Raw genomic sequence first — 25,377 nt, 5'->3', positions numbered from 1 at the left:
AAATGGTTTTAATTTCTTCACCTGAACATTGTCTATTCATAGCCATTGAAAAATCTATTGAAGATCTATTTATCTATTTGAAGAATGACTTGTATTGTCATAAATTTGTGTCAATTTTCTATATGTTTTAGAAATGAGGCTTTTATCAGAACCTTTGGATATAATTTTCCCCAACTTTTTTCTTCCTTTCAAATCTTATCTACAATGAATTTTTTGTAATTTTTTAAAAATTTAATATAATCGAAAAATTATATTTTACATTTTATAATGTACTCTAGTTCTTTCTCGGCCATAAATCCCTTCATTCTCTACAGATCTGAGAGGTAAGTTCTGGTTTAGCTTTATGGAAGTCTTTGGACCAGCCTTCCTTTCAGCAGAGTAATCACCATGAAAATAGCCAAGGATAAAGTCCAAATTCTTTTTTATCTCTTTCAGTCTGTCTCCTTCACTTGGGACCTGGCTAGCTTTCTGGAGGGCCTTCAGATGGGACTTGGTTTTAGTGGAGAAATGAAGGAGAACCACCAGGAGCCTGATCAAAGAGGGAATGTCTCTCCTCCAGTCCCTGTTGACTCTTATATACTCTATTATAATTACATTATCATAGGTGTCAATCTTGTAGAACTATATTAAGTACTAAGTACATGTACTGAACTAGAGAACTATTGATCACCATGTTAAACTAGATAACTATTGACTTATCAATTCCTCTGAGTTAACACCTTGTTTCAAGTATGTTTCCCCAGAGTTCTGGCTCTCTAGACTATCCTTTGTTCCAAATTGTTTATAGTTATATAGTTAAATAACTTTACTAGCTTCCCCAATTCTAATTTTGAAAGAGTTAATTTTCTTCTTTAAAACTTTGTATTGCCTTCTTATTGGTTCTCGTTTTTTTTTTTTTGTTTTTTTTTTTTGTCATAATGTCTATTTTTTATTTATGTCTAAATCATGAACATATTTTGACCTTATTTTGGTATAGGTAAGGTATTAGATATTAGTCAATGCCTGGTTTCTACCATACTATTTTTCAAACTTCCCAGCAATTTTTTGTCAAATAGTTACTATCTCAATTTTTTAAAAACAAATATAAAAATAGTTTTAAATTTAATTGAGGAAACATTTTAAAATAATGTAATAAAAAATGAAAGAGTTGTAATAGGTACAGCAGCAGCTGCCTATTAAATTTTTTTTCACGTTCTCTTCTATTTTTTTTCATTCTTTATATATATATATATATATATATATATATATATATATATATATATATGTATATATATATATATATTATTTTTTTTTTTTTTGGCTAAGGCAATTGTGGTTAAGTGGCTTGCCCAGGGTCACAGAGCTAGGAAGTATTAAGTGTCTGAGGTTAGATTTGAACTTAGGTTCTTCTGACTTCAGGGCTGGTTGCTTATTTTGTTATTTCTTGGTCTCATAGCTTCACTAACTTCCCCTTGTCCAATTCTAATTTTCAAAGAATCATTTTCTTCTTTAAGACTTTGTATCTCCTTTCTTTTTTTTTTTTAAATTTTTTTATTATATATATATATTTTTATAATATTATCCCTTGTATTCATTTTTCCAAATTACCCCCCCTCCCTCTATTCCCTCCCCCCGATGACAGGCAATCCCATACATTTTACATGTGTTACAATATAGTCTAGGTACAATACATGTGTGTGAATATCATTTTCTTGTTGCACAATAAACATTAGAATCCGAAGATACATGCAACCTGGGCAGACAGATATTAGTGCTAACAATTTACATTCACTTCCCAGTGTTTCTTCTCTGGGTGTAGCTACCTCTGTCCATCATTGATCAACTGGAAATGAGTTGGATCTTCTTTATGTTGAAGATTTCCACTTCCATCAGAATACATCCTCATACAATATTGTTGTTGAAGTGTACAGTGATCTTCTGGTTCTGCTCATTTCACTCAGCATCAGTTGATTTAAGTCTCTCCAGGCCTCTCTGTATTCCTCCTGCTGGTCATTTCTTACAGAGCAATAATATTCCATAACCTTCATATACCACAATTTACCCAACCATTCTCCAACTGATGGACATCCATTCATCTTCCAGTTTCTAGCTACTACAAAAAGAGCTGCCACAAACATTTTGGCACATATATGTCTCTTTCCGCTCTTTAGTATTTCTTTGGGATATAATCCCAGTAGTAGCACTGCTGGGTCAAAGGGTATGCACAGTTTGATAACTTTTTGGGCATAATTCCAGATTGCTCTCCAGAATGGCTGGATTCTTTCGCAACTCCACCAGCAATGTATTAGTGTCCCAATTTCCCCACATCCCCTCCAACATTTATCATTATTTGTTCCTGTCATCTTAGCCAATCTGACAGGTGTGTAGTGGTATCTCAGAGTGGTCTTAATTTGCATTTCTCTGATCAGTAGTGATTTGAAACACTCTTTCCTGTGAGTGGATATAGTTTCCATTTCTTCCTCTGAGAATTGTCTGTTCATATCCTTTGACCATTTATCAATTGGAGAATGGTTCGGTTTCTTATAAATTATGGACAGTTCTCTATATATTTTGGAAATGAGACCTTTGTCAGAACCTTTGTTTTTAAAAATATTTTCCCAATTTGTTACTTCCCTTCTAATCTTGTTTGCATTAGTATTATTTGTACAGAAACTTTTTAGTTTGATGTAATCAAAATCTTCTATTTTGTGATCAATAATGATCTCTAGTTCTCCTCTGGTCATAAATTCCTTCCTCCTCCACAAGTCTGAGAGGTAGATTATCCTCTGTTCCTCTAATCTATTTATTATCTCCCTCTTTATGCCTAAATCATGGATCCATTTTGATCTTATCTTGGTATATGGTATTAAGTGTGGATCCATATCTAATTTCTGCCATACTAATTTCCAGTTTTCCCAACAGTTTTTTCCGAATAATGAATTTTTATCCCTAATGTTGGAATCTTTGGGTTTGTCAAAGATTAGATTGCTATAGATGTACCCTTTTTTGTCCTTTGTATCTAATCTGTTCCACTGATCTACCGGTCTATTTCTTAGCCAATACCAAATGGTTTTGGTGACTGCTGCTATATAATATAGCTTTAGATCAGGTACACTTAGACCACCTTCCTCTGAGTTTTTTTTCATTAGTTCCCTTGCAATTCTCGACCTTTTATTCTTCCATATGAATTTTGTTGTTATTTTTTCTAGGTCATTGAAATAGTTTCTTGGGAGTCTGATTGGTATAGCACTAAATAAATAGATTAGTTTGGGGAGTATTGTCATCTTTATTATATTCGCTCGGCCTATCCAAGAGCATTGAATGTCTTTCCAATTATTTAAATCTGATTTTATTTTTGTGGCAAGTGTTTTGTAATTTTTCTCATATAATTCCTGACTTTTCTTTGGTAGATGGATTCCCAAATATTTTATACTCTCAACATTTGTTTGGAATGGAATTTCTCTTTGTATCTCTTGCTGTTGCATTTTGTTAGTGATATATAAAAATGCCGAGGATTTATGTGGATTTATTTTGTATCCTGCCACTTTGCTGAAATTTTGAATTATTTCTAGTAGCTTTTTAGCAGAGTCTTTGGGGTTCTCTAAGTATACCATCATGTCATCTGCAAAAAGTGATAGTTTAATTTCCTCATTTCCTACTCTAATTCCTTGAATCTCTTTCTCGGCTCTTATTGCCGAGGCTAGCATTTCTAGTACTATATTGAATAGTAATGGTGATAGTGGGCAACCTTGTTTCACTCCTGATCTTACTGGGAAAGGTTGCAGTTTATTTCTATTGCATATTATGCTTACTGAAGGTCTTAAATATATGCTCCTGATTATTCTAAGGAATAGTCCATTTATTCCTATACTCTCAAGAGTTTTTAGTAGGAATGGATGTTGGATTTTGTCAAATGCTTTTTCTGCATCTATTGAGATGATCATATGGTTCTTATTAATTTGATTATTAATATGGTCAATTATATTAATAGTTTTCCTAATATTAAACCAACCCTGCATTCCTGGAATAAATCGTACTTGATCATAGTGTATTATCTTGGAGATGATTTTCTGAAGTCTTTTTGCTAATATCTTATTTAAGATTTTAGCATCAATATTCATTAAGGAGATTGGTCTATAATTTTCTTTCTCAGTTTTCGATCTACCAGGTTTAGGTATCAGTACCATGTCTGTGTCATAAAAGGAGTTTGGTAGGACTCCTTCATCCCCTATTTTTTCAAATAATTTATATAACATTGGGGCTAATTGTTCTTTAAATGTTTGGTAGAATTCACATGTGAATCCATCTGGCCCTGGGGATTTTTTCCTGGGGAGTTGATTAATAGCTTGTTCTATTTCTTTTTCTGAAATGGGACTATTTAAGCAATTTATCTCCTCCTCTGTTAATCTAGGGAGCCTATATTTTTGGAGGAAGTCATCCATTTCACTTAAGTTATCAAATTTATTGGCATAAAGTTGGGCAAAGTAACTCCTTATTATTTCTCTAATTTCCTCTTCATTGGTGGAAAGATCCCCCTTTTCATTTGTAAGACTATCAATTTGATTTTCCTCTTTCTTTTTTTTGATCAAATTTACCAAAGGTTTATCTATTTTATTGGCTTTTTCATAAAACCAACTCTTGGTTTTATTTATTAATTCAATAGTTTTTTTACTTTCAATTTTATTGATTTCTCCTTTTAATTTTTGTATTTCAAGTTTAATTTTTGGTTGGGGGTTTATAATTTGGTCTTTTTCTAGCCTTTTAAGTTGTAAGCCCAATTCGTTAATCTTCTCTTTCTCAATTTTCTTCAAATAAGCCTCTAAAGATATAAAATTTCCCCTTATTACTGCTTTAGCTGCATCCCAAAGATTTTGATATGATGTCTCATCATTGTCATTATCTTGGGTGAAATTGTTAATTGTTTCTATAATTTGCTTTTTCACCCAGTCATTCTTTAAGATGAGATTATTCAGTTTCCAATTACTTTTTGGTCTTTGTACCCCTAACTTTTTACTGAATGTAGCTTTTATTGCATTGTGATCTGAGAAGAAGGCATTTATTATTTCTGCCTTCCTACATTTAATTTTGAGATCTTTATGTCCTAATATATGGTCTATTTTTGTATAGGATCCATGAACTGCTGAGAAGAAAGTATATTCCTTTCTATTGCCATTCAGTTTTCTCCAAAGGTCTATCATACCTAGTTTTTCTAATGTTCTATTTACTTTTTTAATTTCTTTCTTGTTTGTTTTGTGGTTTGATTTGTCTAAATCTGAGAGTGCAAGGTTGAGATCTCCCACTATTATAGTTTTACTGTCTATTTCTTCTTGCAGTTCTCTTAACTTTTCCTTTAGAAAGTTAGATGCTATACCACTTGGTGCATATATGTTTAGTATTGATATGGCTTCATTATTTATGCTACCTTTCAGCAGGATATAGTTTCCTTCCTTATCTTTTTTAACGAGATCTACTTCTGATTTTGCTTGATCTGAGTGTATCTCCTTTCTTTAGTTAATTAAGTATTTTTTCATAATTTCATTTTTTCTATGATAGTTTTTTTCCTATTAGTTTTCTTCATTCTCTCTCATTTGATTTTTTTTTTTTTCCAGGGGCAATTAGGGTTAAGCAATTTGCGGAAGGTCACACAGCTAGGAAGTGTTAAGTGGTCTGAGGTCAGATTTGAACTCAGGTCCTCCTAACTTCAGGTTTGGTGCTCTACCTATTGTGCCACCTAGTTACCCTACTCTCTCATTTCATTTTAAAAGTCTTTTTTGAGTTTTGAATTCTTTCTGGGAAGTCTGTCAAGGTATACACAGAAACTTTGTAAAAAGCTCTTTATACAATTAAAAACTAAATCTATAATATAAATCTTACATATTAAAAACTAAATCTAAAATATAAGTACTTGAAAAAATATTAATAGCTCATGCATAGGTGACAAATGGCAAAAATGACAACAGGACCAAATTAATTAATTTATTTAATGTATACTAATCAAGTTATACATTAATTATATTCTAAAGCTAGAATTAAAAAAAAAAATTTCATCTGGATAAACCAAAGGTCAAGAATATCAAAGCAAATAAGGAGGGCGATTGAAAAGAGGGAGTATTAACACTATCAGATATTAAATTGTACTATAAAGTTGTAATTATGAAAATAACTTAATCCTGACTAAGAAACAATGTAATTGATTAGTGAAACATAGTCAGTATACAAATAGAGTATTCACACACATATACATAGTACTAAAGTTTACTTTGGAATAAAACACTGATAAATAGAGGAGATGAAAAACCAGAATTTTAGAGTTGTACTTGACAATATCTTGTAGACAATTATAATTGTAGTTCTGCTTACAATGCATAGAACAAAAAGAGTAAAACTTTTTTTAAAGTTTCTAATTATAAATGTAATTTGTAGCAACTTTCTATCTTGCTTCAGTACAATCCTCAATTTACTCTATACTATTATTGAGATATTTAAATACTTAAAACAAAAATTTTACAGATTAATTGAAAATAGTAAAATTTAAGTAAAATCCTTACATTGATTTTTTAAAAATAACAACCAAAATCATATTAAAATGGCAGGCACAAGTTCTGCTCTCATTTGCAATGTTACTTCAGATTTATTCTTCTAATAATAACCACAGAAAGTAAAGATTAACAGAGCCATAGGGAAGCTACGTGCCATATATAAATCCTAGCAAGCTCTGGTAATAAAATTAGATTTACAAAGTTGTAGCAAATTGTCATTTTCCTAGCCCGCACTGATATAAATCTTCTCTTTGATTCATTAAATTGGAATTTTCTACTTTTGTAGAATTTTGTAAAATTGTTTGTTCTTCTTTTCTTTATTATTTACTGTGATCTATTCTTCATTTCTAAAAATTCCATCCTCTTGGTATTTTTCACATATCCGTTTTGTAGTGCTATTTAATTTTTTGAAGTGAAATGACGCTCTGCCACATTGGAAAGTGCCATGGCCTCTTTCACTTTTGGCTTAATAATCTTCACTATCATCCCTGTCATCATGAAACTCTCTTTTGAGGAGTCTGACTCCTGTAAAGCCTGAATATTTTTGGATTTGTGGTACACTTAAACTCTTCTGCTCTTCCTTTTTTTTTTTTTTTTTTCTTGAGAACTTGCTTATGAGGAAGATGAAGATCGAAAATGGTCTTGCTCTCACTTTTATGCTTACCATTATCTTGTAAGATTTGCATTCTTTATAATCTTTATGAGTTTTTCTTTCTTTCTGGATCTACTGGATTCCCTGGAGTCTTTGGAATCCCCCTGTTCTTTTTTTCTTTTTTTTCAGACAGTCAATGTCATATTGAAGATCAGCAGAATCACACCTTAATTTTTTATTTCCCTTTTGATTTTGTTTTCTTAAAAAAATGTCTCTCCTCCTGATAAGCAGTTATGCTTCCTCAGGCCACTCAGAAATGTCAATTGTCCTGTGCATTGGTTGTTTTTTTTTTTTTTTTTTTTGTATTGTCACATGTAATGTTCTTCAGTAGCTTTCTGATAAGAAATAAACATTTTAATTAGAGTTATTGTAGCTGATATGAAGTATTACTCTTTAGCATGATGAAGCAAGGACACAATTTGCTAAACAAATGAGTTTGATGTGCTTTTGCTGGCCTGTGGTAACTTAATGTGGTGAAAGATGGATCAGACTTATTGTTACCTCTTGAGAGAATGGAGAAGTGTAATAGTGAGCAGCTTATCTTTAGTCAAGGAAGCAGGTCTGTTATAATCATCAAGGGGAGCAAGTACCATTTTAAGTTTGATTTCAAGGTGATGGAAATCATTGGCTATCATTTTGATTCTAAGTGGGCTCTCTTCTCTGAAGATAAACTTTTCTCTTTCAGTTTTTTTGTAGAAGGTTACTATTTTCAAAGAATTCTTTGAGCTTTTCAGACTACCTGATCATATGACTGAGTTTCTTTCTTCACCATTATTCTCTCAGAACTTTTTTCATCTTCCTTGTGCTTATCTTTTTCAGTGTTAGACTTTTCCATTACATATCTAAGTCTTTAAGTTCATTTTTTTCTTTTCTTGAATCCATTATTTTCTCTATCACCTTTGAGTGAAACTTTAAATTTAAACTTGGTTCCCTCCTCCTCAGCATTCTAGTTAGATGCAGTAGCAAATGTTTTTACCCTAATCTGCCAAGACAAACTTTCTGAATTTCATATAATCCTTTATCTCCTCTGTGTCACCTCCTTCTGAATCAAACTTTCATTTTCCAGTCTCTTTATCACTAAAATAATCTAAAGCTTCCTGATCCCCTCAGCCTCTTTCCCCCTTCCTTTTGCTGTTCCTTTCTTCTTTGGGGACTCATTCTCTCTAGTAATTGCATGTATGAAGCAGATACACTCTAGACTCTTGATCTCTGTACATTTTATTTAAAAAAAAATTCCAGTCTTTGTAGTTTCCTGAACTCTAACATTAGGATAAAATGAAGGAAGCATCCTAATTTCTTCCCTTGGAACATTTTGTCTTGGGATTGTCTTTGCAGTGCTTCTTTGTGAAAGTATATGTTGAACTGGAGTATTCTCAGAGGGACTGTCATGACTAGAACTTTGTCCAAAGTACAAAATCCAGACTTCTCAGGGGAATGGTATGCTGAATGGAATGTGAATGTTGAGAAGGATGATTTTTTTTTTTTTTTTTTTTTTTTTTTTTTTGCAGAGTAGGCTCTGCTGAACATGGGAGCATCTCGATAAGATGAACTTTGATGAGATGGTATAGCAATAGAAGAAAGGCTATAGAGAGAGTGATTTGGGGCTATTATTGTATCCTGAAAAACCAGGCCAAAGCACACCAAAGCTACTTTGATTTATTAAAATCACCAATGATTTCAATAGGGTCATATTCAAATATATATTTCTGTTCTTCCTGTGATTTGCTTTTACAAGGGTTATCGTTCCAAGGGCCTTTTCATTTTTTAGTCTGATTTTAAAGAGACCTTTATTTTTTTGAATAGGCAGACGATTTCTTATAAGGGGGTGGTAAGCAAGATGCTAACCTTGGAAACCTGAGATTGGCTTTTAGATCCCTAAGAAGACACAGATCTTTATTTTGGATTCCAGGAATATGAACAACTCCAACTAGGTCTGGTGAAGTGTTTTCTATTCTTCTAGAGTGAGCTTGATCTACCATCACCTCCTTAATAATTTCCTCTACCCCTAACTCTGCACTCATAAGATTTTCCCCTTCCTCTATTACATCTGAAATCTTGATAATAATTTCTAGATAAACATGATATCTACTAAAATGTCACAAATATGTCCTAGAACTGGACCTATAATGCATGTTGGCATTACTAGGTCTTTAAAAATGAGATAAAATTCTTCTTTATATATATCTAGATCAGGGTTTTTCACTGCCCTCTTTAATAGTTCCACATACCTAGCTTAATTTCTTTTTGTGAGATTTTGTTATTTAAGATGTCTTCTAGACATTGTTAATTTGGTTAGTTTATGCTCGCCCTCCCAACTTTAGTTCATAGTAAGCTTTAATAAGTCCTTTTTTTTTTTTCTTCCTGGATTTTTTTGTGATTAGCATTGTTCGTTTATTTTATTTTATTCTTCTCTTTTTAAACAGTTTATCTATATTTTATTCATTTAATTTTTCTTATTAAAGCTTTTTTATTTTCAAACCATGTGCATGGGGGAAATTAGGTGATGTAGTGGATAGAGCACAAGCCCTGAAGTCAGGAGACCTGACTTCAAATGTGACCTCACTTAACACTTCCTAGCTGTATGACACTGGGCAAATCACTCACTTAACCCAAATTGCCTCAACCAAAAAAAAAAAAAAAAAAGCATAATTTTCAACATTCATTCTTGCAAAACTTTGTGTTCCAATTTTTTTCCTTTCCCTTTTTCTCACTTACTTCCCCATTCATTATATGTTAAACAAGTGCAATTCTTCTATATATAAATTTCCCCAATTATTATGCTGCACAAGAAAAATGAAATCAATGAGAAAGAAAACAAATTACATGCAAACAACAACAAAAAGAGTGAAAATTCTATGATGTGATCCACACACATTCAGTTCCCACAGTGGTCTCTCTCTCTCTAGGTACAGATGGCTCTCATCATCACAAGATCATTGAAACTGGCTCAGTCATCTAAATGAAAAGAGCTACATCCATCAGAATTGATCTTCATATAATCTTGCTGCTTCTGAGTACAATGATCTCCTGCTTCTATGTACTTCACTCCTTGATGATCTGTTTAGCATACAAGCCCAGTAGAAACTCTGTTGGATCAAAGGATGTACAGTTTAATAGCTTTTTGGGTATAGTTCTAAATTGCTGTCCAAATGTTTAATCAGTTAGTTCACAACTTCACCAACAATGCATTAGTGTCCCAGTTTTCCTACATCTCCTCCAATACTCATCATTATCTTTTCCTGACATCTTAGCCAATCTGAAAGGTGTGTAGTGGTAGCTCAAACTTGTTTTAGTTTTAATTTCTCTAATCAATAATGATTTAGAGCACCTCTTCATGTAACTAGAATGGTTTCAATTTCTTCAACTGAAAAATGCCTATTCATATCCTTTAACCCATTATCAGTTACAGAATGGCTTGAATTCTTATAAATTTAAGTCAATTCTCTATTTTAGAAATGAGGCCTTTATCAGAACCTTTGAATTTAAAATTTTCCCCAGTTTATTGCTTCTCTTCTAATCTTGTCTGCATGTACTTTGTTTGTACAAAATCTTTTTTAACTTAATATAATCAAAAGTATCCATTTTGCATTCCATAAAGTACACAAGTTCCTCTTTGTTTTTTTAATTAATTTAATAATTATAATTTTTTTGACAGTACATGTGCATGAATAATTTTTTTATACCATTAACCCTTGTATTCATTTGTCCAAATTTTCCCCTCCCTCCCTCTAATCCCTCCCCTAGATGACAGGCAATCCCATACATATTAAATGTGTTACAGTATAACCTAGATACAAGTGTGTAAATCCAATTTTCTTGTTGCACGTTAAGAATTGGATTCCAAAGGTATAAGTAACCTGGGTAGAAAGACAGTAGTGCTAATAGTTTACATTCAATTCCCAGTATACCTTCTCTGGGTGTGGCTGTTTCTATCCATCATTGATCAACTGGAAGTGAGTTGGATCTTCTTTATGTTGAAGATATCCACTTCCATAAGAATATATCTTCATACAGTATTGTTGTTGAAGTGTATTGTGATCTTCTGGTTCTGCTCATTTCACTCAGTAGCAGTTCATGCAAGTCTCTCCAAACCTCTCTATATTCATCCTGCTGGTGATTTCTTACAGAGCAATAATATTCCATAACATTCATATACCATAATTTACCCAACCGTTCTCCAATTGATGGACGCCCATTCATTTTCCAGTTTCTAGCCACTAGAAAAAGAGCTGCCACAAACATTTTGGCACATACAGGTCCCTTTCTCATCTTTATTATTTCTTTGGGGTATAAGTGCAGTACTAGCACTGCTGGATCAAAGGGCATGCACAGTTTGATAACTTTTGGGGCATAGTTCCAAATTGCTCTCCAGAATGGCTGGATTCTTTCACACCTCCACCAACAATGCATTAGTGTCCCTGTTTTCCCACATCCCCTCCAACATTCATCATTATTTGTTCTTGTCATCTTAGCCAATCTGACAGGTATGTAGTGGTATCTCAGAGTTATTTTAATTTGCATTTCTCTGATCAGTAGTGATTTGTAACACTCTTTCATAGGAGCAGAAATAGTTTCAATTTCATTATCTGAAAATTGTTCATATCATTTGACCGTTTATCAATTGGAAAATGGTTTGATTTCTTATAAATTAGGGTCAGTTCTCTATATATATTTTGGAAATGAGGCCTTTATAAGAACCTTTAACTGTAAAAATATTTCCCCAATTTGTTACTTCCCTTCTAATCTTGTTTGCATTAGTATTGTTTGTACAGAAACTTTTTAGTTTGATGTAATCAAAATCTTCTATTTTGTGATCAATAATGATCTCTAGTTCTCCTCTGGTAATAAATTCCTTCTTCCTCCACAGGTCTGAGAGGTAGACTATTCTCTGTTCCTCTAAATTATTTATGATGTCATTGTTTATGCCTAAATCATGGACCCATTTTGATCTTATCTTGGTATATGGTGTTAAGTGTGGGTCTATATCTAATTTCTGCCATACTAATTTCCAGTTTTCCCAACAGTTTTTTTTTTCCAAATAATGAATTCTTTTCCCAAATGTTGGTATCTTTGAGTTTGTCAAATACCAGATTGCTATAGTTGTACCCTATTTTGTCCTGTGTACCTAATCTGTTCCACTGATGGACTAGTCTATTTCTTAGCCAATACCAAATGGTTTTGATGACTGCTGCTTTATAATATAGCTTTAGATCAGGTACAGCTAGTCCACCTTCATCTGACTTTTTTTCATTAATTCCCTTGAAATTCTCAACCTTTTATTCTTCCATATGAATTTTGTTGTTATTTTTTCTAATTCATCAAAATAGTTTCTTGGGAGTCTGATTGGTATAGTACTAAATAAATACGTTAGTTTGGGGAGTATTGTCATCTTTATTATATTTGCTCGGCCTATCCACAAGCAGTGGATGTCTTTCCAATTATTTAAATCTGACTTTATTTTTGTGGCAACTATTTTGTAATTTTGCTCATATAATTCCTGACTTTTCTTTGGTAGATGGGTTCCCAAATATTTTATACTCTCAACATTTGTTTTGAATGCAATTTCTCTTTGTATCTCTTTCTATTGCATTTTGTTGGTTATGTATAAAAATGCTGAGGATTTATGTGGATTCATTTTGTATCCAGCAACTTTGTTAAAGTTGTGAATTACTTCTAATAACTTTTTATTAGAATCTCTGGGGTACTCTAAATATACCATCATATCATCTGCAAATAGTGACAGTTCGATTTCCTCATTACCTACTCTTATTCCTTTAATCTCTTTCTCGACTCTTATTGCCGAGGCTAGCATTTCTAATACAATATTGAATAGTAATGGTGGATCGTGGGCAAGCTTGTTTCACTCCTGATCTTACTGGAAAGGTTCCAGTTTATCTCCATTACATATTATGTTTACTGACAGTCTTAAATATATGCTCCTGACTATTTTAAGGAATAGTCCATTTATTCCTATACTCTCAAGTGTTTTTAGTAGGAATGGATATTGGATTTTATCAAATGCTTTTTCTACATCTATTAAGATAATTATATTATATGTTTTTTTTTATTAATTTGATTTTTAATGTGGTCTATTATACTAATAGTTTTCCTAATATTAAACCATCCCTGCATTCTTGGTATAAATCCTAATTGATCATAGTGTGTTATCCTGGGGATGATTTTCTGAAGTCTTTTTGTTAATTATCTTATTTAAGATTTTAGCATCAATATTCATTAAGGAAATTGGTCTATAGTTTTCTTTCTCAGTTTTCAATCTACCTAGTTTAGGTATCAGTACCATGTCTGTGTCATAAAAGGAGTTTGGTAGGACTCCTTCATCCCCTATTTTTTCAAATAGTTTATATAACATTGGGGCTAATTGTTCTTTAAATGTTTGGTAGAATTCACATGTAAATCCATCTGGTCCTGGGGATTTTTTCCTGGGGAGCTGATTAGTAGCTTGTTCTATTTCTTTTTCTGAAATGGGACTATTTAAGCAATTTATCTCCTCCTCTGTTAATCTAGGAAGCCTATATTTTTGGAGGCAGTCATCCATTTCACTTAAGTTATCAATTTTATTGGCATAAAGTTGGGCAAAGTAACTCATTATTTCTCTAATTTCCTCTTCATTGGTGGAAAGATCCCCCTTTTCATTTTTAAGACTAACAATTTGATTTTCCTCTTTTCTTTTTCTGATCAGATTTACTAAAGGTTTATCTATTTTATTGGCTTTTTCATAAAACCAACTCTTGGTTTTATTTATTAATTCAATAGTTTTTTACTTTCAATATTATTGATTTCTCCTTTTAATTTTTGTATTTCAAGTTTGATTTTTGGTTGGGGGGTTTTAATTTGGTATTTTTCTAGCTTTTTAAGTTGCAGGCACAATTCATTAATTTTCTCTTTCTCTATTTTGTTCAAATAAGCCTCTAAAGATGTTAAATTTCTCCTTATTACCGCTTTAGGTGCATCCCACAGATTATGGTATGATGTCTCATCATTGTGATTATCTTGGGTGAAATTATTAATTGTTTCTATAATTTGCTGTTTCACCCAGTCATTCTTTAAGATGAGATTATTCAGTTTCCAATTACTTTTTGGTCTATTTACCCCTAACTTCTTATTGAATGCAGTTTTTATTGCATTGTGATTTGAGAAGAAGGCATTTACTATTTCTGCCTTCCTGCATTTAATTTTGAGATTATTATGTCCCAATATATGGCCAATTTTTGTATAGGTTCCATGAACTGCTGAGAAGAAAATATACTCCTTTCTATCACCATTCAGTTTTCTTCAAAGATCTATCATACCTAGTTTTTCTAATGATCTATTTACATCTTTAATTTCTTTCTTATTTGTTTTGTGGTTTGATTTACTCATTCTGAGAGTACAAGGTTGAGATCTCCCACTATTATAGTTTTACTGTTTATTTCTTCTTGCAACTCTCTTAACTTTTCCTTTAGAAAGTTAGATGCTATACCACTTGGTGCCTATATGTTTAGTATTGATATGGCTTCATTGTTTATGCTACCTTTTAGGAGGATATAGTTTCCTTCCTTATCTCTTTTAATTAGATCAACTTCTGCTTTTGCTTGATCTGAGATAAGGATGGCTACCCCTGCTTTTTTGGCTTCACCTGAAGCATAATAGATTCTGCTCCAACCTTTTACCTTTCCTGTGTATGTATCTCCCTGCTTTAAGTGTGTTTCCTGTAAACAACATATTGTAGGGTTCTGACTTTTGATCCAGTCTGCTATCCGCCTCCATTTAATGGGAGAGTTCATTCCATTCACATTTACAGTTAAAATTACTAATTCTGTATTTCCTGCCATTATATTATCCCCTGATTATGTTTTTTTTCTTTTGCCCCCCCCCCGAGCCCCTTCCCCAGTATTTAGTTTATGGACCCCACTTGTGAGGTGCAGCCCTCCCTTTTTAGTATCCCTCTCCCCTCTTTTTAAGTCCCTTTCCCTTTCTTGTACTCTTCCCTTATTCCCCTTTTCCTTTTCCCTTTTCCTCTCCCCCCTTATAATGAGGTGAGAGAGAATTCTCTGAAAAACAAATATGTCAATTATTTACTTTTTGAGCCTACTCTGATGAGAGTAAGATTCACCCAATGTTTCTCCCCCTCTCTAAATACCCTCAGATGGGGTAGATTTTTTATGCCTCTTCCTGGGATGTAGTTTACCTCTTTTTATCACTCCTTCCCCTTTTTCTTATACTACCCCCTTCCCTTTACTACTCCCTCCTTTTTATATCAGTAAAATCAAATTATCCATGTAGACTTTCTGTATATCCCCAACAGAGATACAGTTCTCAAGAGTTCTTTTTACCTTTTTCTGCTTCTCTTGAGTCTTGTGGATATAGATCAAATTTTTTGTTTAATTCTGTTTTGTTTTGTTTTTTTTCCTTAGAAATAAATTGAATTCCTCTGTTTCATTAAATGACCATCTTCTTCCATGGAAGAAAATGCTAAACTTAGCTGGGTAGCTTATTCTTGGTTGCAATCCTTGTTCTTTTGCCTTTCAGAATATCAGGTTCCAGGCCCTTTGATCTTTTAATGTGGAGGCAGCCAGATCTTGAGTGACCCTTATTGTGGCACCTTGATATTTGAATTGTTTTTTCCTAGCTGCTTGCAACATTTTTTCCTTAGTTTGGTAGTTCTGCAGCTTAAACACTATGTTCTGTGGAGTTCTTTTTTAGCGTCTTTTTCAGAAAGTGTTTGATGAATTCTTTCAATGCCTATTTTCCCTTCTGTTTCTCTTATCTCTGGACAGTTCTCTTTGATGATTTCCTGTAAAATAGAATCTAGGATCTTTTTTTCATCATAATTTTCGGGAAGTCCAATGATCCTCAGATGATCTCTCCTAGATCTATTTTCCAGGTCTATAGATTTTCCCAGTAAATATTTGACATTATTCTCCAGCTTTTCATTTTTGTTTTTGTTTTGTTTGACTGATTCTTGGTTTCTCAATGAATCACTTATTTCTATTTTTAAGTCCTGATTTTTAATGAGTTATTTTCTTCATTCACATTTTTTATTTCTTTTTGTATATGTCCAATTGAGTTTTTAAATGAATTATTTTGCTCTGTTGAATTTTTTCCATTTCACTATTCTATTTTTTTTAGCGAGTTATTCTTTTTCCACATCACAAATACTATGTTCCTGTGATTTTTTGACCTTTTCTAATTCACAAATTTTGTTTCCCTGCACCTCCTGTGAATTCTTTATTTTTTCCAACTCAAATTTCAGGACGTTGTTATTCTCTATCATAGCTTCTCTTTCCTTTCCCCATTTTTCTTCAGACTCTCTTAACTCTCTCTAAGAGAGAGTTATGTGATGGGGGGCAGGTATCATTCTCCTTTAGGGTGTTATCTGGAGACTCTCTGCTGTTAAACTCCTTGGGGTTGGATACCCACTCTTTCTCTGTATAGAATGTGTCAATCATTCTCTTCAGCTTCTTACTCATTGATAAAATTCTGTGGGGGTCTGCCCTTGGGTAAGAAATTTATTTATCAGATTCCTTCCAGACCGGATGGATGCAGCAAAAAACAAAGGAACACTGGGCTAAGAGACAGCTCTAAGCGAGATTCCCCTCCCCCCTCCCCAGAAATACCTCAGAGGTGGTTAGCACAGCTGTGCTGGGCAGAGTGCCCAGTGAGGAACCCCGCTGTGTGGCCTAACGATTGCCTTGAAGTTTAAGGCTGAACATTGAAAGTGTCACAAACCCCAGCCAAAGCCTTCTGTGGGGCAGTGGGGCAATATTTTTGCAGCTGATGCAAAAGGCCCCTGTGCAAAAGTGGGACACTGATACATTGTTGGTGGATTTGTGAAAGAATCCAGCCATTCTGGAGAGCAATTTGGAACTATGCCCAAAAAGTTATCAAACTGTGCATACCCTTTGACCCAGAATTGCTGTTATTAGGATTATATCCCAAAGAAATACTAAAGAGCGGAAAGGGACCTGTATGTGCCAAAATGTTTGTGGCAGCTCTTTATGTTGTAGCTAGAAACTGGAAGTTGAATGGATGTCCATCAATTGGAGAATAGTTGGGTAAATTATGGTATATGAAGGTTATGGAATATTATTGCTCTGTAAGAAATGACCAGCAGGAGGAATATAGAGAGGTTTGGAGAGACTTGCATGAACTGATGCTGAGTGAAATGAGCAGAACCAGAAGATCACTGTACACTTCAACAACAATACTGTGTGAGGATGTATTCTGATGGAAGTGGAAATCTTCAACATAAAGAAGATCCAACTCACTTCCAGTTGATCAATGATGAACAGAAATAACTACACCCAGAGAAGGAACACTGGGAAGTGAATGTAAATTGTTAGCACTACTGTCTATCTACCCAGGTTACTTATATCTTCGGAAGCTAATAATTAATGTGCAACAAGAAAATGGTATTTACACACATATATTGTATCTAGGTTATATTGTAACATATGTAAAATGTATGGGATTACCTGTCATCGGGGGAGGGAGTGGAGAGAGGGAGGGGATAATTTGGAAAAATGAATAAAAAATTAAATAAATAAAATAGTTAATTAATTAATTTAAAAAAAAAAAAAGGCTCCTGTGCTCAAATTGGAAGTGTCTGCCTGGAAACCATTGTCTCTGCTGCGGAGGTTCTGTTGCTCTGGGAGTTTCAATGCTGTTGGAGTTTCACTACTGCTAGAATTCTGCTCCCTCAGGCTGAACCCTGCACTGTGTGGATTAAAGGCTGCCCCAGGCTGTGTCCCCCCCACTGTTCAGGTTCTCAACTGCCCTAGAGAAAAGCCCCAGACAGCAGAAGGTCCTGCATAGCCTTGCCAAGATTGGTGTTAGGTCACTTCTGGATTGGGGTGATTCTAGGATCTGGCTTTTTATTTTAAAATGGCTTGATTTCTCTTCTGATCTGCTGTTTTATAAGCAGAGTAGAGTTATCAGCTTGTGCCAGATTCTTCTATCTCAGTGGCTTCTCTGATCCCAGAGTTCTCCCCAGCCTGTTTGGCACAGTGTGCTAGCACCTAACCCTGTCTGTGCTGATCTTTTTTTCCTCCCCTCGGAACTGACCTTTTCTGTTGAAATTCCAGATTATCTTCATCTGGTAAATTGTGCTTCTAATCCTTGTGGTTTTTATCAGTAAAGTGTCATTTTTTGTGGCTGATTTAACTAGTTGGTATTGAGGGAAGAAGGGAGTTTACAAATTTGCGTGTATCTTCTCTGACATCTTGGCTCTGCCTCCCCACAAGTTCTTCCTTGACCACAAATACCTTCCTTCTCCACAGATCTGAGAGGTATACTATCCTGTGGGCTTATACTATCACTCTTTATGTCTAAATCACAAATCCATTTTTATCTTAGCTTGCTAAGGGTGTTAAATATGGGTCAATGCCTAGTTTTTGCCATAAAAATTTCCAGTTTTCCCAGATTTTTTTGTCAAATAATGAGTTCTTATCCCAGAAGCTGGGGTTTATTGAACACTAGATTATTATAGTCATAGACTACTATGTCTTGTAAACCTAACCCATTCCACTGATTGACTACTCTATTTCTTAGTCAGTACCAAATGGTTTTGATGACTAATGCTTTATAATGTAGTTTTAAGAATAATACAGCTAGCCCACCTTCATTTGCATTATTTTTCATTAATTCCCTTGGAATCCTTAACATTTTGTTCTTCTAGTTTACCTCTGGTATTATTGTTTCTTGAGCTGTAAAATAATTTCTTTGGAGTTTGATTGGTATAGCACTGAAGAAGTAGATTATTTTAGGTAGTACTGTCATTTTTATTATATTAGCTTGGCCTACCCATGAGCATTTGATATCTTTCCAATTGAATAGATCCGACTTTATTTGTGTGGAAAGGTTTTTATAATTGTGTTCATATAGTTTCTGACATTGCCTTAGCAGATAGACTCCAAAATATTTTATATTATCTACAATTATTTTAAATAGAATTTCCCTTTACATCTTTTGCTTTTAGACTTTATTGGTAACGTAAAAATGTTGAAAATTTATGTGGATTTATTTTGTACCTTGCAACTTTACTAAAGTTATGAATTGTTTCTAGTAGTTTTTTAGTTGATTCTCTAGGATTCTTAAGCCTACCATCATCTCATCTGCAAAGAATTATATTTTGGTTTCCTCATTATCTACTATATTTCCTTTAATATTTTTTTCTTCTCTTTTTGCTAAAGTTAACATGTCTAATACAATTTTGAATAATAATAGTGATAATAGACAACACTGTTTCACCCCTAAATCGTTCTAGTTTATCCTTATTACATATGATGTTTGCTGATGGTTTTAAACAAATGCTATTGATCATTTTAAAGAAAATTAATTTATTCACATACTCTTTAGTGTTTTTGATAAGACTGGTTGTTGGATTTTGTCAGTGCTTTTCTGCATTTATTGAGATAATCATATGGTTTTTGTTAGTTTGGTTATTGATATAGTCAATTATACTAATCATTTATCTGACATTAAACCAGCCCTGCATTCCTAGCATAAATCCTACTTGGGTATTAATCTTGACTGTAATGTTTTTTGTTAATATTTTATTTAAGATTTTTCATCAATATCCTTTAGGAAAATTGGTCTATAATTTCATTCTCTGCTTTGACCCTATCTGTTTTAGGTATCAACACTATGTTTGTGTCATAAAAAGAATTTGGTAGGATTCCTTCTTTTTTCTATTTTTCCAAATAGTTTGCCCAGAATTGTAATTGTTCTTTAAATGTTTGGTAGAATTGACAAGTAAATCCATCTGGCCTTGGATATTTTTTTTAGGGAATTGATTAATAACTTGTTCAAATTCTTTTTCTAAAATGGGACTATTTAAGTAATTTATTTCCTCCTCTGTTGATCTGGGCAATCTGTATTTTTGTAAGTATCCATCCATTTCACTTAGATTATCAGATTTATTGTCATATAGCTGGGCAATATAACTCCTAATTATTGCTCTAATTGCCTCATGATTGGTGGAAAGTTTGTCCTTTTCATTTTTGATACTAACAATTTGATTTTCTTCTTTCCTTTTATTCCTAATGATATTTATTTATTTTGTTGTTTTTTTCATAAAACCAACTCTTGGTTTTGTTTGTTAGTTCAATTGTTTTTACTTTCAATTTTATTAATCTCCCAGTTTGTTAGAATTGTTACAAGGTGCTAAGTCACTGGAATTGATAGAGACAATGATTATGTACTTAGTACACATTAGAGTTCACACCTTTAAGAGAGTATATATATATATATATATATATATATATATATATATGGAGGAGCTCCCACAAGCCCACAGAAGCCTACAACCCCACTCAGAGGCAGAGGCAGATTAATTCCAACTTCCACCTTTGTTCTGGCTGGAGACACTGGGAAGAGGAGAGGATGAAGCTGGCAGAGACAAAGGACTAGCAGCAAGAGCTCTCAGAACCAAGGAGAGAGATAGGGCTCTTTTAAAGCTAACCAGGCCCTAGAAAAAAGATTCAAGACTTTGAAGGAGAAAATAATTTGGACTTTAACTCCTGTCTGCATTTGGGTGATTATTACACTGAACTCAAAAGGAAGGCTGTTTCCAGAAGCCCCCCAAGAAACCTGCTCACCGAGATTATATTTTTGAGAAGAATATTGTACCCTTTAATTTTCAGAATTTCAAAATTGGTATTTAATTGGGGAGTTTTAATCTGTTCTTTTACTAGCTTTTTTAATTGCATGTCCAATTCATCAATCTCTATTTTTTTCTTCTCTATTTTATGCAATCAAGCATCTAGAGATATAAAACTTCCCCTAAGAACTGCTTTGGCTGCATCCCATAAATTTTGGTATGTTGTCTCATTATTGTCATTCTCTTGGATGAAATTATCAGGTGTGTCTATGATCTTTCAGATCAGATTGTTTAGTTTCCAATTAATTTTTAGATTCTTTTCCTTGGCCATTTATTACATGTAATTTTTACTACATCATCATCTGAAAAAGAAGCATTTACTCTTTCTGCATTTGAATTTGAGGTTTTTATGCCCTAATGCATGGTCAGCTTTATATAGGTTCTATGAACCACCACGAAAAAGTGTACCCCTTTCTATCTCAATTCAATTTTCTTCATATTCTCTCCCTCCTTAACTTCTTTCTTAATTATTTTATGGTTCAATTTATCTAGTTCAGAGAGAACAAAGTTGAGATCCCCCACAGTATCTTTATGTCTAATTCTTCTTGGATCTCTTTTAACTTCTATTCTAAGAATTTCAATGCCATATCATTTGGTGATTATATGTTTAGTAACATCAATGCTAAACATATATTTTTATCAGTATTATTTATATTTTCAATACTAAACAAATATCATTATCTGTGGCATCATTTATCAATGTTTTTTTCATCTCTCCTTTTTCATTGTAATAAATTTATTTATTTTTGATACACATATGAATCATTTTCAGAGAGAAAAGTAAGAGCAAAAGGAAAAAAGCATGGAAGAGGTTAAAAACAAGAGAAAAAAGAAGTAAAAATAGTTCAGATCAACATGTGTTGATTTACATCAATCTCCTTAGATCTTTTTTTGGTTGCAGATGGCATTTTCTGTTCAGTCTATTAAGATTGCTTTAGATCACTGAAATGCTGAGAAGAATCAAGCCTTTTGTAGTGGATCACCTCACCTTCTTGCTGTTATTATGTACAATAGATTCCTTGTTCTGCTTTTTTTTCACTCAGCATTAGTTCATATGATTTTTCCAGGTTTTTCTATGGTCAGTTTGTCTATCATTTTAACAGAACAATAACATTCCATTACCTTCATGTACTTCATGTAGCTTGCTTAGCTATTCCCCAATTGATGGGGAGGCACTGCTTTTCCAATTCTTTGATACCACAAAAAGAGCTGCTACAAACAGGTTTGCATATATGTGACATTTCTCTTTAATTATCATTTTCTAAGGAGATAAACCCAGTAATGACACTGTTGGGTCAAAGGATATGAACAGTTTTATAGCCATTTGGGCATAGTAACAGATTGCACTCCAAAATGGTTAGATCATTTCACAATTCTACCAACAATGCATTAGTGACCTTACATCCCTTCCAACATTTATCATTATCTTTTTCTGTCATCTTAACCAATCTGAGAGTTGTTTTAATTTGCATTTCTCTAATCAATAGTGATTTAGAGCATTTTTTTAATATAACTATAATTGGATTTTATTTTATCATTTGAAAATTGTCCGTTCATATACTTTGATCATTTATCAATTGGGGAATTTGTGTTTTTATAAATTTGACACAGTTCTTTATATATTAGAAAAATGAGACCTTTATCAGAAATATTGTCTGAATTGTCTGAATGTGTGCTTTATAATATAGTTTTAGATTTGGTACTGCTAAGGCATCATTCTTTTTATTTTTTCCATTCCTTTTCTTTTTTTTCCAGATGAATTTTGTAATTATTTTTTCTAGTTCTTCGAAATAATGTTTTGGAAGTTTGGTGAACAAGTAGACCAACTTAGGCAGAATTGCCATTTTTATTATATTAGCTTGGCCTATACATGAACAACTGATATTTCCCCAATTGTTTAGATCTGATTTTATTTCTGTCAGAAGTGTTTTGTAATTGTGTTCATATAGTTTTTGGGCATGTCTTGGCTAGTAAATTCCCAAGTATTTTATTTTTTTCTACAGTAATTCCAAATGGAATTTTTCTTTCTATCTCTTGCTGATGGGCTTTATCAGTAATATACAGAAATGCTAATGATTTGTGTGGGTTTATTTTATATGTTGTAACTTTGCTAAAGTTGTTAAATTGTTTCCAGTAGGTTTTTGAATGGTTTTCTAAGATTCTCTTAATTATATTATCCTATCATCTGCAAAGAGTGATAGTTTTATTTCCTCATTGCCTATTATAATTTCTAAAATTTCTTTTTTTTTTTTTTTTTTTCCTAACCTCCCTAGTTTTGGCTAAGGCCAAAATTTATAGTACAATGCTGAATAATAGTGGTGATAACTAGCATACTTATTTCACCATGATCTTATTGGGAATGCATCTATCTTCTCTTCCTTACAAATAATACTTGCTGTAAGTTTTAGGTAGATACTATTTATTATTTTAAGGCAAGTTCCCTTTATCCCTATGTTCTATAGTGTTTTTTTTTTTTGCATTTTTTTTTATTATATATATATATATATATATATTTTATAATATTATCCCTTGTATTCATTTTTCCAATTTACCCCCCCTCCCTCTATTCCCTCCCCCCGACGACAGGCAATACCATACATTTTACATGTGTTACAATATAGTCTAGGTACAATACATGTGTGCGAATATCACTTTCTTGTTGCACAATAAACATTAGAATCCGAAGGTACATGCAACCTGGGCAGACAGATATTAGTGCTAACAATTTTCATTCCCCTCCCAGTGTTTCTTCTCTGGGTGCAGCTACCTCTGTCCATCATTGATCAACTGGAAGTGAGTTGGATCTTCTTTATGTTGAAGATTTCCACTTCCATCAGAATACATCCTCATACAGTATTGTTGTTGAAGTGTACAGTGATCTTCTGGTTCTGCTCATTTCACTCAGCATCAGTTGATTTAAGTCTCTCCAGGCCTCTCTATATTCCTCCTGCTGGTCATTTCTTACCGAGCAATAATATTCCATAACCTTCATATACCACAATTTACCCAACCATTCTCCAACTGATGGACATCCATTCATCCTCCAGTTTCTAGCTACAACAAAAAGAGCTGCCACAAACATTTTGGCACATATATGTCTCTTTTCGCTCTTTAGTATATAGTGTTTTTTAATAGGAATGGATGTTGTATTTTTTTTCAAAAGATTTTTCTTCATCTTTTGAAAGTATCATATGGTTTGTTGATTCTGTATTTATATAGTCAAGAATGGCAATAGTTTTCCTTATATTGCACCAGGCTTGCTTTGCTGGTATAAATCATAGTATATTATTCTGATGATATGTTGCTATAATCTCTTTGAAAATATTTTATTTAAAATTTTTGCATCAATATTAGGGAGATTGATCTATATTTTTCTCTCTTTGTTTTGGCTTTCCTGGTTTAGATATCAGTACCAGTGTCATACAAGGAATTTGGCCATTTTCCTTCTTTACTTATTTTTGAAAATATTTTATATAGTATTTCAATTAATTGTTCTTTAATTTTTTAGTAGAATTCATTTGTGAATTCACCTGACCCTGAAGTTTTGTTTTTAAAGAGTCCATTAATTACTTGTTTAATTCCTTTTTTTCTAAAACAGGATTATTTAAGTAATTTATTTGCTGTTCTGTTAATCTAAGCAATTTATATTTTTGCAAATAGTCATCCTTTTCTATTAGGTTGTCAGAGTTGCTTTCCTAGAGTTGTACAAAATAGTGCCTAATTTTTGCTTTAATTTCCTTTTCATTGGTGGTTGAGTTCACTCTTTTCATTTTTGATGCTAGTGATTTGGGTTTTTCTTTCCTTTTTCTGATTGAATCAACCAAAGGTTTATTTATTTTCTTAGTTTTTTTTCATAAAATCAACTCTTAGTTTTGTTTATTAGTTCAATAATTTTCTTAATTTCTGTTTTATTCATCTCTTCTTTGTTTCAAAATTTATAATTTGATATTTAATTGTCTTTTAATTTGTTCTTTTTATAGCTTTGTTAATGCTTCAATGAATACCTAATCCATTGATCTCATTTTCCATTTTATTTATGTAGCTATTTAAATTTATACAATTTCCCTTAAGAACTGCTTTGGCTGATCCAATAGGTTTTGGCATATTATCTTATTATTGTCATTTTCTTGGATGAAATTATGATTATGATTTGTTGTTAGACCCATTCTAAAGAATGATATTCTTTCATTTCCAGTGGTTTTTCTAGTTTTTCTTGGCCCTTTATGGAATATAATTTTCAATGCATTGTGACTATTTCTGCCTTTTTGTATTTGGTTGTGAGGTTTTTATACCCTAATATATGGTCACTTTTTGTGTAGGTGCCATGTATTGTCAAGAAAATGTTGTATTCTTTCTGTCCCTGTTCAATTTTTTCCACAGGTCTATCATATCTAGGCTTTCCACTATCCTATTAACCTCCCTAGTTTCTTTCTCATTTATTTTGTGATTAGATTTATCTGATTCTGCCAGGGGAAGCTTAAGATCCACCAAAAAAATAGTTTTGCTGTCTATTTTTTTTCCTGTAAATAACTTAAAATCTTCTCTAG

The 25,377-nt window shown here is 32.8% G+C and overlaps 1 pseudogene; it reads right to left on the bottom strand.

Annotated features, from left to right (window-relative positions):
• Nucleotides 1-7,184: 7,184 nt before the first annotated feature.
• The window catches only part of LOC141552880 (bcl-2-associated transcription factor 1 pseudogene), a 122,014-nt pseudogene continuing 103,821 nt past the window's right edge, over nucleotides 7,185-25,377 (bottom strand).

The sequence above is a fragment of the Sminthopsis crassicaudata genome, chromosome 2 (assembly GCF_048593235.1).
Source record: "Sminthopsis crassicaudata isolate SCR6 chromosome 2, ASM4859323v1, whole genome shotgun sequence".
NCBI lineage: Eukaryota > Metazoa > Chordata > Mammalia > Dasyuromorphia > Dasyuridae > Sminthopsis > Sminthopsis crassicaudata.
Note: the sequence above shows the minus strand (reverse complement) of the source record. Positions and strands in the feature narration are given on the sequence as shown.